The sequence below is a fragment of the Pseudophryne corroboree genome, chromosome 4, assembly GCF_028390025.1.
Source record: "Pseudophryne corroboree isolate aPseCor3 chromosome 4, aPseCor3.hap2, whole genome shotgun sequence".
NCBI lineage: Eukaryota > Metazoa > Chordata > Amphibia > Anura > Myobatrachidae > Pseudophryne > Pseudophryne corroboree.
The window spans coordinates 11,278,696-11,291,638 of record NC_086447.1 but is presented as its reverse complement, the minus strand read 5'-3'; positions in this window follow the sequence as shown (position 1 = coordinate 11,291,638).

The window sequence follows — 12,943 nt, the reverse complement described above, 5'->3', positions numbered from 1 at the left end:
TCCCTCAGCACTGCCAGTAACAGTCAGTGCAGTGCATCTACATGTCCCTCAGCCTTGTCAGAGACAGTCAGTTCAGTGTATCCACAAGTCCCTCAGCACTGCAAGTAACAGTCAGTGCAGTGCATCTACAGGTCCCTCAGCCTTGCCAGTAACAGACAGTGTGGTGCATCTACAGGTCCCTCAGCCTTGCCAGTAACAGTCAGTGCAGTGCATCTACATGTCCCTCAGCCTTGTCAGAGACAGACAGTGTGGTGTATCCACAAGTCCCTCAGCACTGCCAGTAACAGTCAGTGCAGTGCATCTACAGGTCCCTCAGCCTTGCCAGTAACAGACAGTGTGGTGCATCTACAGGTACCTCAGCCTTGTCAGAGACAGTCAATTCGGTGTATCCACAAGTCCCTCAGCACTGCCAGTAACAGTCAGTGCAGTGCATCTACAAGTCCCTCAGCCTTGTCAGAGACAGACAGTGTGGTGTATCTACAAGTCCCTCAGCCCTGCCAGTAACAATCAGTGCAGTGCATCTACAGGTCCCTCAGCCTTGCCAGTAACAGTCAGTGCAGTGCACGTACAGGTCCCTCAGCCTTGCCAGTAACAGTCAGTGCAGTGCATCTACATGTCCCTCAGCCTTGTCAGAGACAGACAGTGTGGTGTATCCACAAGTCCCTCAGCACTGCCAGTAACAGTCAGTGCAGTGCATCTACAGGTCCCTCAGCCTTGCCAGTAACAGACAGTGTGGTGCATCTACAGGTACCTCAGCCTTGTCAGAGACAGTCAATTCGGTGTATCCACAAGTCCCTCAGCACTGCCAGTAACAGTCAGTGCAGTGCATCTACATGTCCCTCAGCCTTGTCAGAGACAGTCAGTTCAGTGTATCCACAAGTCCCTCAGCACTGCAAGTAACAGTCAGTGCAGTGCATCTACAGGTCCCTCAGCCTTGCCAGTAACAGACAGTGTGGTGCATCTACAGGTCCCTCAGCCTTGCCAGTAACAGTCAGTGCAGTGCATCTACATGTCCCTCAGCCTTGTCAGAGACAGACAGTGTGGTGTATCTACAAGTCCCTGAGCCCTGCCAGTAACAGTCAGTGCAGTGCATCTACATGTCCCTCGGCCTTGTCAGAGACAGTCAGTGCGGTGTATCCACAAGTCCATCAGCACTGCCAGTAACAGTCAGTGCAGTGCATCTAGAGTCCCTCAGCCTTGCCAGTAAGAGATAGTGCGCTGCATCCATAAGTCCCCCAGCCTTGCCAGTAATAGACAGTGTAGTACATCTACAGTTCCCTTAGTTTTGTCAGAGACAGACAGTGCGGTGAATCTACAAGTCCCTCAGCCTTGCCAGTAACAGTCAGTGCAGTGCATCTACATGTCCCTCAGCCCTGCCAGTAACAGTCAGTGCGGAGTATCTACAAGTCCCTCAGCCCTGCCTGTAAAAGTCAGTGCGGTGAATCTACAAGTCCCTCAGCCTTGCCAGTAACAGTCAGTGCAGTGCATCTACAGGTCCCTCAGCCTTGCCAGTAACAGTCAGTGCAGTGCATGTACATGTCCCTCGGCCTTGCCAGTAACTGTCAGTGCATTGCATCTACAGGTCCCTCAGCCTTGTCAGAGACAGACAGTGCGGAGTATCTACAAGTCCCTCAGCCCTGCCAGTAACAGTCAGTGCAGGGCATCTACAGGTCCCTCAGCCTTGCCAGTAACAGTCAGTGCAGTGCATGTACAAGTCCCTCGGCCTTGTCAGAGACAGACAGTGCAGTGTATCTACAGGTCCCTCAGCCCTGCCAGTAACAGTCAGTGCAGTGCATCTACAAGTCCCTCAGCCTTGTCAGAGACAGACAGTGTGGTGTATCTACAAGTCCCTCAGCCCTGCCAGTAACAGTCAGTGCAGTGCATCTACAGGTCGCTCAGCCTTGCCCGTCACAGACAGTGCGGTGTATCTACAAGTCACTCAGCCTTGCCAAAGAGAGTCAGTGCAGTGCATCTACCACTCCCTCAGCCTTGCCAGTAAGAGACAGTGCGGTGCATCTACAAGTCCCTCAGCCTTGCCAGTAACAGACAGTGTGGTACATCTACAGGTCCCTCAGTTTTGTCAGAGACAGACAGTGTGGTGTATCTACAAGTCCCTCAGCCCTGCCTGTAACAGTCAGTGCGGTGAATCTACAACTCCCTCAGCCTTGCCAGTAATAGTCAGTGCAGTGCATCTACAGGTCCCTCGGCCATGTCAGAGACAGTCAGTGTGGTGTATCCACAAGTCTCTCAGCCCTGCCAGTAACAGTCAGTGCGGTGCATCTACAAGTCCCTCAGCCTTGCCAGTAACAGACAGTGTGGTGCATCTACAGGTCTCTCAGCCTTGTAGGGGACAGACAGTGTGGTGTATCTACAGGTCCCACAGCCTTGCCAGTAACAGTCAGTGCAGTGCATCTACAAGTCCCTCAGCCTTGTAGGGGACAGACAGTGTGGTGTATCTACAGGTCCCACAGCCTTGCCAGTAACAGTCAGTGCAGTGCATCTACAAGTCCCTCAGCCTTGTCAGAGACAGACAGTGCGGAGTATCTACAAGTCCCTCAGCCCTGCCTGTAACAGTCAGTGCAGTGCATCTACAGGTCCCTCAGCCTTGCCAGTAACAGTCAGTGCAGTGCATGTACAAGTCTCTCGGCCTTGTCAGAGACTGTCAGTGCGGTGCATCCACAAGTCCCTCAGCCTAGCCAGTATCAGACAATGTGATGCATCTACAGGTCCCTCAGCCTTGTCAGAGACAGTCAGTGCAGTTCAACTACAACTCCCTCAGCCTTGCCAGTAATAGACAGTGCGGGGCATCTACAAGTCCCTCAGCCTTGCCAGTAACAGACAGTGTGGTCAATCTATAGGTCCCTCAGCCTTACCAGTAGCAGTCATTGCAGTGCATCTACAAGGCCCTCAGCCTTGTCAGAGACAGACAGTGTGGTATATCTAAAAGTCCCTCAGCCCTGCCAGTAACAATCAGTGCAGTGTATCTACAAGTCCCTCAGCCTTGCCAGTAACAGTCAGTGCAGTGCATCTATAGGTGGCCCAGCCTTGCCCGTCACAGACAGTGACAAAAAGAGTCAGTGCTGTGCATCTACAACTCCCTCAGCCTTGCCAGTAACAGACAGTTTGGTACATCTACAGGTCCCTCAGTTTTGTCAGAGACAGACAGTGCGTTGTATCTACAAGTCCCTGAGCCCTGCCAGTAACAGTCAATGCAGTGCATGTACAGGTCCCTCGGCCTTGTCAGAGACAGTCAGTGCGGTGTATCCACAAGTCCCTCAGCCCTGCCAGTAACAGTCAGTGCAGCGCATCTAGAGTCCCTCAGCCTTGCCAGTAACAGACAGTGTGGTGCATCATCATGTCCCTCAGCCTTGCCAGTAGCAGTCAGTGCAGTACATCTACATGTCCCTCAGCCCTGCCAGTAACAGTCAGTGCAGTGCATCTACATGTCCCTCAGCCCTGCCAGTAACAGTCAGTGCAGTGCATCTACAGGTCCCTCAGCCTTGCCAGTCACAGACAGTGCGTGTATCTACAAGTCCCTCAGACTTGCCAAAGAGAGTCAGTGCAGTGCATCTACAACTCCCTAAGCCTTGCCAGTAAGAGACAGTGCGCTGCATCCACAAATACCTCAGCCTTGCCAGTAATAGACAGTGTAGTACATCTACAAGTCCCTTAGTTTTGTCAGAGACAGACAGTGCAGTGTATCTACAAGTCCCTCATCCCTGCCTGTAACAGTCAGTGCGGTGAATCTACAAGTCCCTCAGCCTTGCCAGTAACAGTCAGTGCAGTGCATCTACAGGTCCCTCGGCCTTGTCAGAGACAGTCAGTGTGGTGTATCCACAAGTCTCTCAGCCCTGCCAGTAACAGTCAGTGCGGTGCATCTACAAGTCCCTCAGCCTTGCCAGTAACAGACAGTGTGGTGCATCTACAGGTCTCTCAGCCTTGCCAGTAACAGTCAGTGCAGTGCATCTACAGGTCCCTCAGCCTTGCCAGTAACAGTCAGTGCAGTTCATGTACAAGTCTCTCGGCATTGTCAGAGACTGTCAGTGCGGCGCATCCACAAGTCCCTCAGCCTTGCCAGTATCAGACAATGTGATGCATCTACAGGTCCCTCAGCCTTGTCAGAGACAGTCAGTGCAGTTCAACTACAACACCCTCAGCCTTGCCAGTAATAGACAGTGCGGGGCATCTACAAGTCCCTCAGCCTTGCCAGTAACAAACAGGGTGGTCCATCTATAGGTCCCTCAGCCTTGCCAGTAGCAGTCAGTGCAGTGCATCTACAAGTCCCTCAGCCTTGCCAGTAACAGACAGTGTGGTGCATCTACAGGTCTCTCAGCCTTGCCAGTAACAGACAGAGTGGTGCATCTACAGGTCCCTCAGCCTTGCCAGTAACATTCAGTGCAGTGCATCTACATCTCCCTCAGCCCTGCCGGTAACAGTCAGTGCAGTGCATCTACAGGTCGCTCAGTCTTGCCCGTCACAGACAGTGCGGTGTATCTACAAATCCCTAATCCTTGTCAAAAAGAGTCAGTGCAGTGCATCTACAGCTCCCTCAGCCCTGCCAGAAACAGTCAGTGCAGTGTATCTACAAGTCCCTCAGCCTTGCCAGTAACAGTCAGTGCAGTGCATCTACAAGTCCCTCAGCCTTGTCAGAGACAGGCAGTGTGGTGTATCCACAAGTCCATCAGCCCTGCCAGTAACAGTCAGTGCAGAGCATCTACAAGTCCCTCAGCTTTGCCAAAGAGAGTCAGTGCAGTGCATCTACAACTCCCTCAGCTTTGCCAGTAAGATACAGTGCGGTGCATCCACAAGTCCCTCAGCCTTGCCAGTAACAGTCAGTGCAGTGCATCTACAGGTCCCTCAGCCTTGTGAGAGACAGTCAGTGTAGTTCAACTACAACTCCCTCAGCCTTGCCAGTAATAGACAGTGCGGTGCATCTACAAGTCCCTCAGCCTTGCCAGTAACAGACAGTGTGGTCCATCTATAGGTCCCTCAGCCTTGCCAGTCACAGACAGTGTGGTGTATCTACAACTCCCTCAGCCTTGCCAGTAAGAGACAGTGTAGTACGTCTAAAGGTCCCTCAGTTTTGTCAGAGATAGACAGTGCGGTGTATCTACAAGTCCCTCAGCCCTGCCAGTAACAGTCAGTGCAGTGCATCTACAGGTCCCTCAGCCTTGCCAGTAACAGTCAGTGCAGTGCATGTACAGGTCCCTCGGCCTTGTCAGAGACAGTCAGTGTGGTGTATCCACAAGTCTCTCAGCCCAGCCAGTAACAGTCAGTGCGGTGCATCTACAAGTCCCTCAGCCCTGCCAGGAACAGTCAGTGCAGTGAATCTACAAGTCCCTCAGCCTTGCCAGTAATAGTCAGTGCAGTGCATCTACAGGTCCCTCGGCCATGTCAGAGACAGTCAGTGTGGTGTATCCACAAGTCTCTCAGCCCTGCCAGTAACAGTCAGTGCGGTGCATCTACAAGTCCCTCAGCCTTGCCAGTAACAGACAGTGTGGTGCATCTACAGGTCTCTCAGCCTTGCCAGTAACAGTCAGTGCAGTGCATCTACAAGTCCCTCAACATTGCCAGTAACAGACAGTGTGGTGTATCTACAAGTCCCTCAGCCTTGCCAGTAACAGTCAGTGCTGTGCATCTACAAGTCCCTCAGCCTTGTCAGAGACAGACAGTGCGGCATATCTACAAGTCCCTCAGCCCTGCCTGTAACAGTCAGTGCAGTGCATCTACAGGTCCCTCAGCCTTGCCAGTAACAGTCAGTGCAGTGCATGTACAAGTCTCTCGGCCTTGTCAGAGACTGTCAGTGCGGTGCATCCACAAGTCCCTCAGCCTTGCCAGTATCAGACAATGTGATGCATCTACAGGTCCCTCAGCCTTGTCAGAGACAGTCAGTGCAGTTCAACTACAACTCCCTCAGCCTTGCCAGTAATAGACAGTGCGGGGCATCTACAAGTCCCTCAGCCTTGCCAGTAACAGACAGTGTGGTCAATCTATAGGTCCCTCAGCCTTACCAGTAGCAGTCATTGCAGTGCATCTACAAGGCCCTCAGCCTTGTCAGAGACAGACAGTGTGGTATATCTAAAAGTCCCTCAGCCCTGCCAGTAACAATCAGTGCAGTGTATCTACAAGTCCCTCAGCCTTGCCAGTAACAGTCAGTGCAGTGCATCTATAGGTGGCCCTGCCTTGCCCGTCACAGACAGTGACAAAAAGAGTCAGTGCAGTGCATCTACAACTCCCTCAGCCTTGCCAGTAAGAGACAGTGAGGTGCATCTACAAGTCCCTCAGCCTTGCCAGTAACAGACAGTTTGGTACATCTACAGGTCCCTCAGTTTTGTCAGAGTCAGACAGTGCGTTGTATCTACAAGTCCCTGAGCCCTGCCAGTAACAGTCAATGCAGTGCATGTACAGGTCCCTCGGCCTTGTCAGAGACAGTCAGTGCGGTGTATCCACAAGTCCCTCAGCCCTGCCAGTAACAGTCAGTGCAGCGCATCTAGAGTCCCTCAGCCTTGCCAGTAACAGACAGTGTGGTGCATCATCATGTCCCTCAGCCTTGCCAGTAGCAGTCAGTGCAGTACATCTACATGTCCCTCAGCCCTGCCAGTAACAGTCAGTGCAGTGCATCTACATGTCCCTCAGCCCTGCCAGTAACAGTCAGTGCAGTGCATCTACAGGTCCCTCAGCCTTGCCAGTCACAGACAGTGCGTGTATCTACAAGTCCCTCAGACTTGCCAAAGAGAGTCAGTGCAGTGCATCTACAACTCCCTAAGCCTTGCCAGTAAGAGACAGTGCGCTGCATCCACAAATACCTCAGCCTTGCCAGTAATAGACAGTGTAGTACATCTACAAGTCCCTTAGTTTTGTCAGAGACAGACAGTGCGGTGTATCTACAAGTCCCTCATCCCTGCCTGTAACAGTCAGTGCGGTGAATCTACAAGTCCCTCAGCCTTGCCAGTAACAGTCAGTGCAGTGCATCTACAGGTCCCTCGGCCTTGTCAGAGACAGTCAGTGTGGTGTATCCACAAGTCTCTCAGCCCTGCCAGTAACAGTCAGTGCGGTGCATCTACAAGTCCCTCAGCCTTGCCAGTAACAGACAGTGTGGTGCATCTACAGGTCTCTCAGCCTTGCCAGTAACAGTCAGTGCAGTGCATCTACAGGTCCCTCAGCCTTGCCAGTAACAGTCAGTGCAGTTCATGTACAAGTCTCTCGGCATTGTCAGAGACTGTCAGTGCGGCGCATCCACAAGTCCCTCAGCCTTGCCAGTATCAGACAATGTGATGCATCTACAGGTCCCTCTGCCTTGTCAGAAACAGTCAGTGCAGTTCAACTACAACACCCTCAGCCTTGCCAGTAATAGACAGTGCGGGGCATCTACAAGTCCCTCAGCCTTGCCAGTAACAGACAGTGTGGTCCATCTATAGGTCCCTCAGCCTTGCCAGTAGCAGTCAGTGCAGTGCATCTACAAGTCCCTCAGCCTTGCCAGTAACAGACAGTGTGGTGCATCTACAGGTCTCTCAGCCTTGCCAGTAACAGACAGAGTGGTGCATCTACAGGTCCCTCAGCCTTGCCAGTAACATTCAGTGCAGTGCATCTACATCTCCCTCAGCCCTGCCAGTAACAGTCAGTGCAGTGCATCTACAGGTCGCTCAGTCTTGCCCGTCACAGACAGTGCTGTGTATCTACAAATCCCTAATCCTTGTCAAAAAGAGTCAGTGCAGTGCATCTACAGCTCCCTCAGCCCTGCCAGAAACAGTCAGTGCAGTGTATCTACAAGTCCCTCAGCCTTGCCAGTAACAGTCAGTGCAGTGCATCTACAAGTCCCTCAGCCTTGTCAGAGACAGGCAGTGTGGTGTATCCACAAGTCCATCAGCCCTGCCAGTAACAGTCAGTGCAGAGCATCTACAAGTCCCTCAGCTTTGCCAAAGAGAGTCAGTGCAGTGCATCTACAACTCCCTCAGCTTTGCCAGTAAGATACAGTGCGGTGCATCCACAAGTCCCTCAGCCTTGCCAGTAACAGTCAGTGCAGTGCATCTACAGGTCCCTCAGCCTTGTGAGAGACAGTCAGTGCAGTTCAACTACAACTCCCTCAGCCTTGCCAGTAATAGACAGTGCGGTGCATCTACAAGTCCCTCAGCCTTGCCAGTAACAGACAGTGTGGTCCATCTATAGGTCCCTCAGCCTTGCCAGTCACAGACAGTGTGGTGTATCTACAACTCCCTCAGCCTTGCCAGTAAGAGACAGTGTAGTACGTCTAAAGGTCCCTCAGTTTTGTCAGAGACAGACAGTGCGGTGTATCTACAAGTCCCTCAGCCCTGCCAGTAACAGTCAGTGCAGTGCATCTACAGGTCCCTCAGCCTTGCCAGTAACAGTCAGTGCAGTGCATGTACAGGTCCCTCGGCCTTGTCAGAGACAGTCAGTGTGGTGTATCCACAAGTCTCTCAGCCCTGCCAGTAACAGTCAGTGCGGTGCATCTACAAGTCCCTCAGCCCTGCCTGTAACAGTCAGTGCGGTGAATCTACAAGTCCCTCAGCCTTGCCAGTAACAGTCAGTGCAGTGCATCTACAGGTCTCTCAGCCTTGCCAGTAACAGTCAGTGCAGTGCATCTACAAGTCCCTCAGCCTTGTCAGAGACAGACAGTTTGGTGTATCTACAAGTCCCTCAGCCTTGCCAGTAACAGTCAGTGCAGTGCATCTACAAGTCCCTCAGCCTTGTCAGATACAGACAGTGCGGTGTATCTACAAGTCCCTCAGCCCTGCCTGTAACAGTCAGTGCAGTGCATCTACAGGTCCCTCAGCCTTGCCAGTAATAGTCAGTGCAGTGCATGTACAAATCCCTCGGCCTTGTCAGAGACTGTCAGTGCGGTGCATCCACAAGTCCCTCAGCCTTGCCATTATCAGACAGTGTGATGCATCTACAGGTCCCTCAGCCTTTTCAGAGACAGTCAGTGCAGTTCAACTACAACTCCCTCAGCCTTGCCAGTAACAGACAGTGTGGTGCATCTACAGGTCTCTCAGCCTTGCCAGTAACAGTCAGTGCAGTGCATCTACAAGTCCCTCAACCTTGTCAGAGACAGACAGTGTGGTGTATCTACAAGTCCCTCAGCCTTGCCAGTAACAGTCAGTGCAGTGCATCTACAAGTCCCTCAGCCTTGTCAGAGACAGATAGTGTGGTGTATCTGCAAGTCCCTCAGCCCTGCCAGTAACAGTCAGTGCAGTGCATCTACAAGTCCCTCAGCTTTGCCAAAGAGAGTCAGTGTAGTTCATCTACAACTTCCTCAGCTTTGCCAGTAAGATACAGTGCGGTGCATCTACAAGTCCCTCAGCCTTGCCAGTAACAGTCAGTGCAGTGCATCTGCAGGTCCCTCAGCCTTGTCAGAGACAGTCAGTGCAGTTCAACTACAACTCCCTCAGCCTTGCCAGTAATAGACAGTGCGGTGCATCTACAAGTCCCTCAGCCTTGCCAGTAACAGACAGTGTGGTCCATCTATAGGTCCCTCAGCCTTGCCAGTAGCAGTCAGTGCAGTGCATCTACAAGGCCCTCAGCCTTGTCAGAGACAGATAGTGTGGTGTATCTGCAAGTCCCTCAGCCTTGTCAGTAACAGTCAGTGCAGTGCAGCTACAGGTCCCTCAGCCTTGCCAGTAACAGTCAGTGCAGTGCATGTACAGGTCCCTCGGTCTTGTCAGAGACAGTCAGTGTGGTGTATCCACAAGTCTCTCAGCACTGCCAGTATCAGACAGTGCAGTGCATCTACAGGTCCCTCAGCCTTGTCAGAGACTGTCAGTGCAGTGCATCTACAAGTCCCTCAGCCTTGCCAGTAACAGACAGTGTGGTGCATCTACAGGTCCCCAGCCTTGCCAGTAACAGTCAGTGCAATGCATCTAAAAGTCCCTTAGCCTTGTCAGAGACATACAGTGCGGTGTATCTACAAGTGCCTCAGCCCTGCCAGTAACAGTCAGTGCAGTGCATCTACAGGTCCCTCAGCCTTGCCAGTAACAGTCAGTGCAGTGCATGTACAAATCCCTCGGCCTTGTCAGAGACTGTCAGTGCGGTGCATCCACAAGTCCCTCAGCCTTGCCAGTATTAGACAGTGTGATGCATCTACAGGTCCCTCAGCCTTTTCAGAGACAGTCAGTGCAGTTCAACTACAACTCCCTCAGCCTTGCCAGTAACAGACAGTGTGGTGCATCTACAGGTCTCTCAGCCTTGCCAGTAACAGTCAGTGCAGTGCATCTACAAGTCCCTCAACCTTGTCAGAGACAGACAGTGTGGTGTATCTACAAGTCCCTCAGCCTTGCCAGTAACAGTCAGTGCAGTGCATCTACAAGTCCCTCAGCCTTGCCAGTAACAGACAGTGTGGTGCATCTACAGGTCCCCAGCCTTGCCAGTAACAGTCAGTGCAATGCATCTAAAAGTCCCTTAGCCTTGTCAGAGACAGACAGTGCGGTGTATCTACAAGTGCCTCAGCCCTGCCAGTAACAGTCAGTGCAGTGCATCTACAGGTCCCTCAGCCTCGCCAGTCACAGACAGTGCTGTGTATCTACAAGTCCCTCAGCCTTGCCAAAGAGAGTCAGTGCAGTGCATCTACAACTCCCTCAGTCTTGCCAGTAACAGACAGTGTGGTGCATCTACATGTCTCTCAGCCTTGTCAGAGACAGTCAGTGCAGTACATCTACAACTCCCTCAGCCTTGCCAGTAACAGACAGTGGGGTGCATCTACAAGTCCCTCAGCCTTGCCAGTAACAGACAGTGTGGTGCATCTACACGTCCCTCAGCCTTGCCAGTAACAGTCAGTGCAGTGCATCTACATGTCCCTCAGCCCTGCCAGTAACAGTCAGTGCAATGCATCTACAGGTCCCTCAGCCTTGCCAGTAACAGACAGTGCGGTGCATCTACAAGTCCCTCAGCCTTGCCATTAACAGACAGTGTGGTGCATCTACATGTCCCTCAGCCTTGCCAGTAACAGTCAGTGCAGTGCATCTACATGTCCCTCAGCCCTGCCAGTAACAGTCAGTGCAATGCATCTACAGGTCCCTCAGACTTGCCAAAGTGGGTCATTGCAGTGCATCTACAACTCCCTCAGCCTTGCCAGTAAGAGACAGTGCGCTGCATCCACAAGACCCTCAGTCTTGCCAGTAATAGACAGTGTAGTACATCTTCAGGTCCCTCAGTTTTGTCAGAGACAGACAGTGCGGTGAATCTACAAGTCCCTCAGCCCTGCCAGCACCAGTCAGTGCAGTGCATCTACAGGTCCCTCAGCCGAGCCAGTAACAGACAGTGCAGTGCATCTACAAGTCCTTCAGCCTTGTCAGAGACATGCAGTGTGGTGTATCTACAAGTCCCTTAGCCCTGCCAGTAACAGTCAGTGCAGTGCATCTACAAGTCCCTCAGCCTTGCCAGTCACAGACAGTGCGGTGTATCTACAAGTCCCTCAGCCTTGCCAAAGAGAGTCAGTGCAGTGCATCTACAACTCCCTCAGCCCTGCCAGTAACAGACAGTGTGGTGCATCTACATGTCCCTCAGCCTTGTCAGAGCCAGTCAGTGCAGTGCATCTACAACTCCCTCAGCCTTGCCAGTAACAGACAGTGCGGTGCATCTACAAGTCCCTCAGCCTTGCCAGTAACAGACAGTGTGGTGCATCTACATGTCCCTCAGCCTTGTCAGAGACAGTCAGTGCAGTGCATCTACAACTCCCTCAGCCTTGCCAGTAACAGACAGTGCGGTGCATCTACAAGTCCCTCAGCCTTGCCAGTCACAGACAGTGCAGTGTATCTACATGTCCCTCAGACTTGCCAAATAGGGTCATTGCAGTGCATCCACAAGTCCCTCAACCTTGCCAGTAATAAACAGTGTAGTACATCTTCAGGTCCCTCAGTTTTGTCAGAGACAGACAGTGCGGTGAATCTACAAGTCCCTCAGCCATGCCTGTAACAGTCAGTGCGGTGAATCTACAAGTCCCTCAGCCTTGCCAGTAACAGTCAGTGCAGTGCATCTACAGGTCTCTCAGCCTTGCCAGTAACAGTCAGTGCAGTGCATCTACAAGTCCCTCAGCCTTGTCAGAGACAGACAGTGTGGTGTATCTACAAGTCCCTCAGCCTTGCCAGTAACAGTCAGTGCAGTGCATCTACAAGTCCCTCAGCCTTGTCAGAGACAGACAGTGCGGTGTATCTACAAGTCCCACAGCCCTGCCTGTAACAGTCAGTGCAGTGCATCTACAGGTCCCTCAGCCTTGCCAGTAACAGTCATTGCAGTGCATGTACAAATCCCTCGTCCTTGTCAGAGACTGTCAGTGCGGTGCATCCACAAGTCCCTCAGCCTTGCCAGTATCAGACAGTGTGATGCATCTACAGGTCCCTCAGCCTTGTCAGAGACAGTCAGTGCAGTTCAACTACAACTCCCTCAGCCTTGCCAGTAATAGACAGTGCGGTGCATCTACAAGTCCCTCAGCCTTGCCAGTAACAGACAGTGCAGTGCATCTACAAGTCCCTCAGCCTTGTCAGAGACAGATAGTGTGGTGTATCTGCAAGTCCCTCAGCCCTGCCAGTAACAGTCAGTGCAGTGTATCTACAAGTCCCTCAGCCTTGCCAGTAACAGTCAGTGCAATGCATCTACAAGTCCCTCAGCCTTGTCAGAGACAGGCAGTGTGGTGTATCCACAAGTCCCTCAGCCCTGCCAGTAACAGTCAGTGCAGTGCATCTACAAGTCCCTCAGCTTTGCCAAAGAGAGTCAGTGCAGTGCATCTACAACTCCCTCAGCTTTGCCAGTAAGATACAGTGCGGTGCATCTACAAGTCCCTCAGCCTTGCCAGTAACAGTCAGTGCAGTGCATCTACAGGTCCCTCAGCCTTGTCAGAGACAGTCAGTGCAGTTCAACTACAAGTTCCTCAGCCTTGCCAGTAATAGACAGTGCAGTGCATCTTCAAGTCCCTCAGCCTTGCCAGTAACAGACA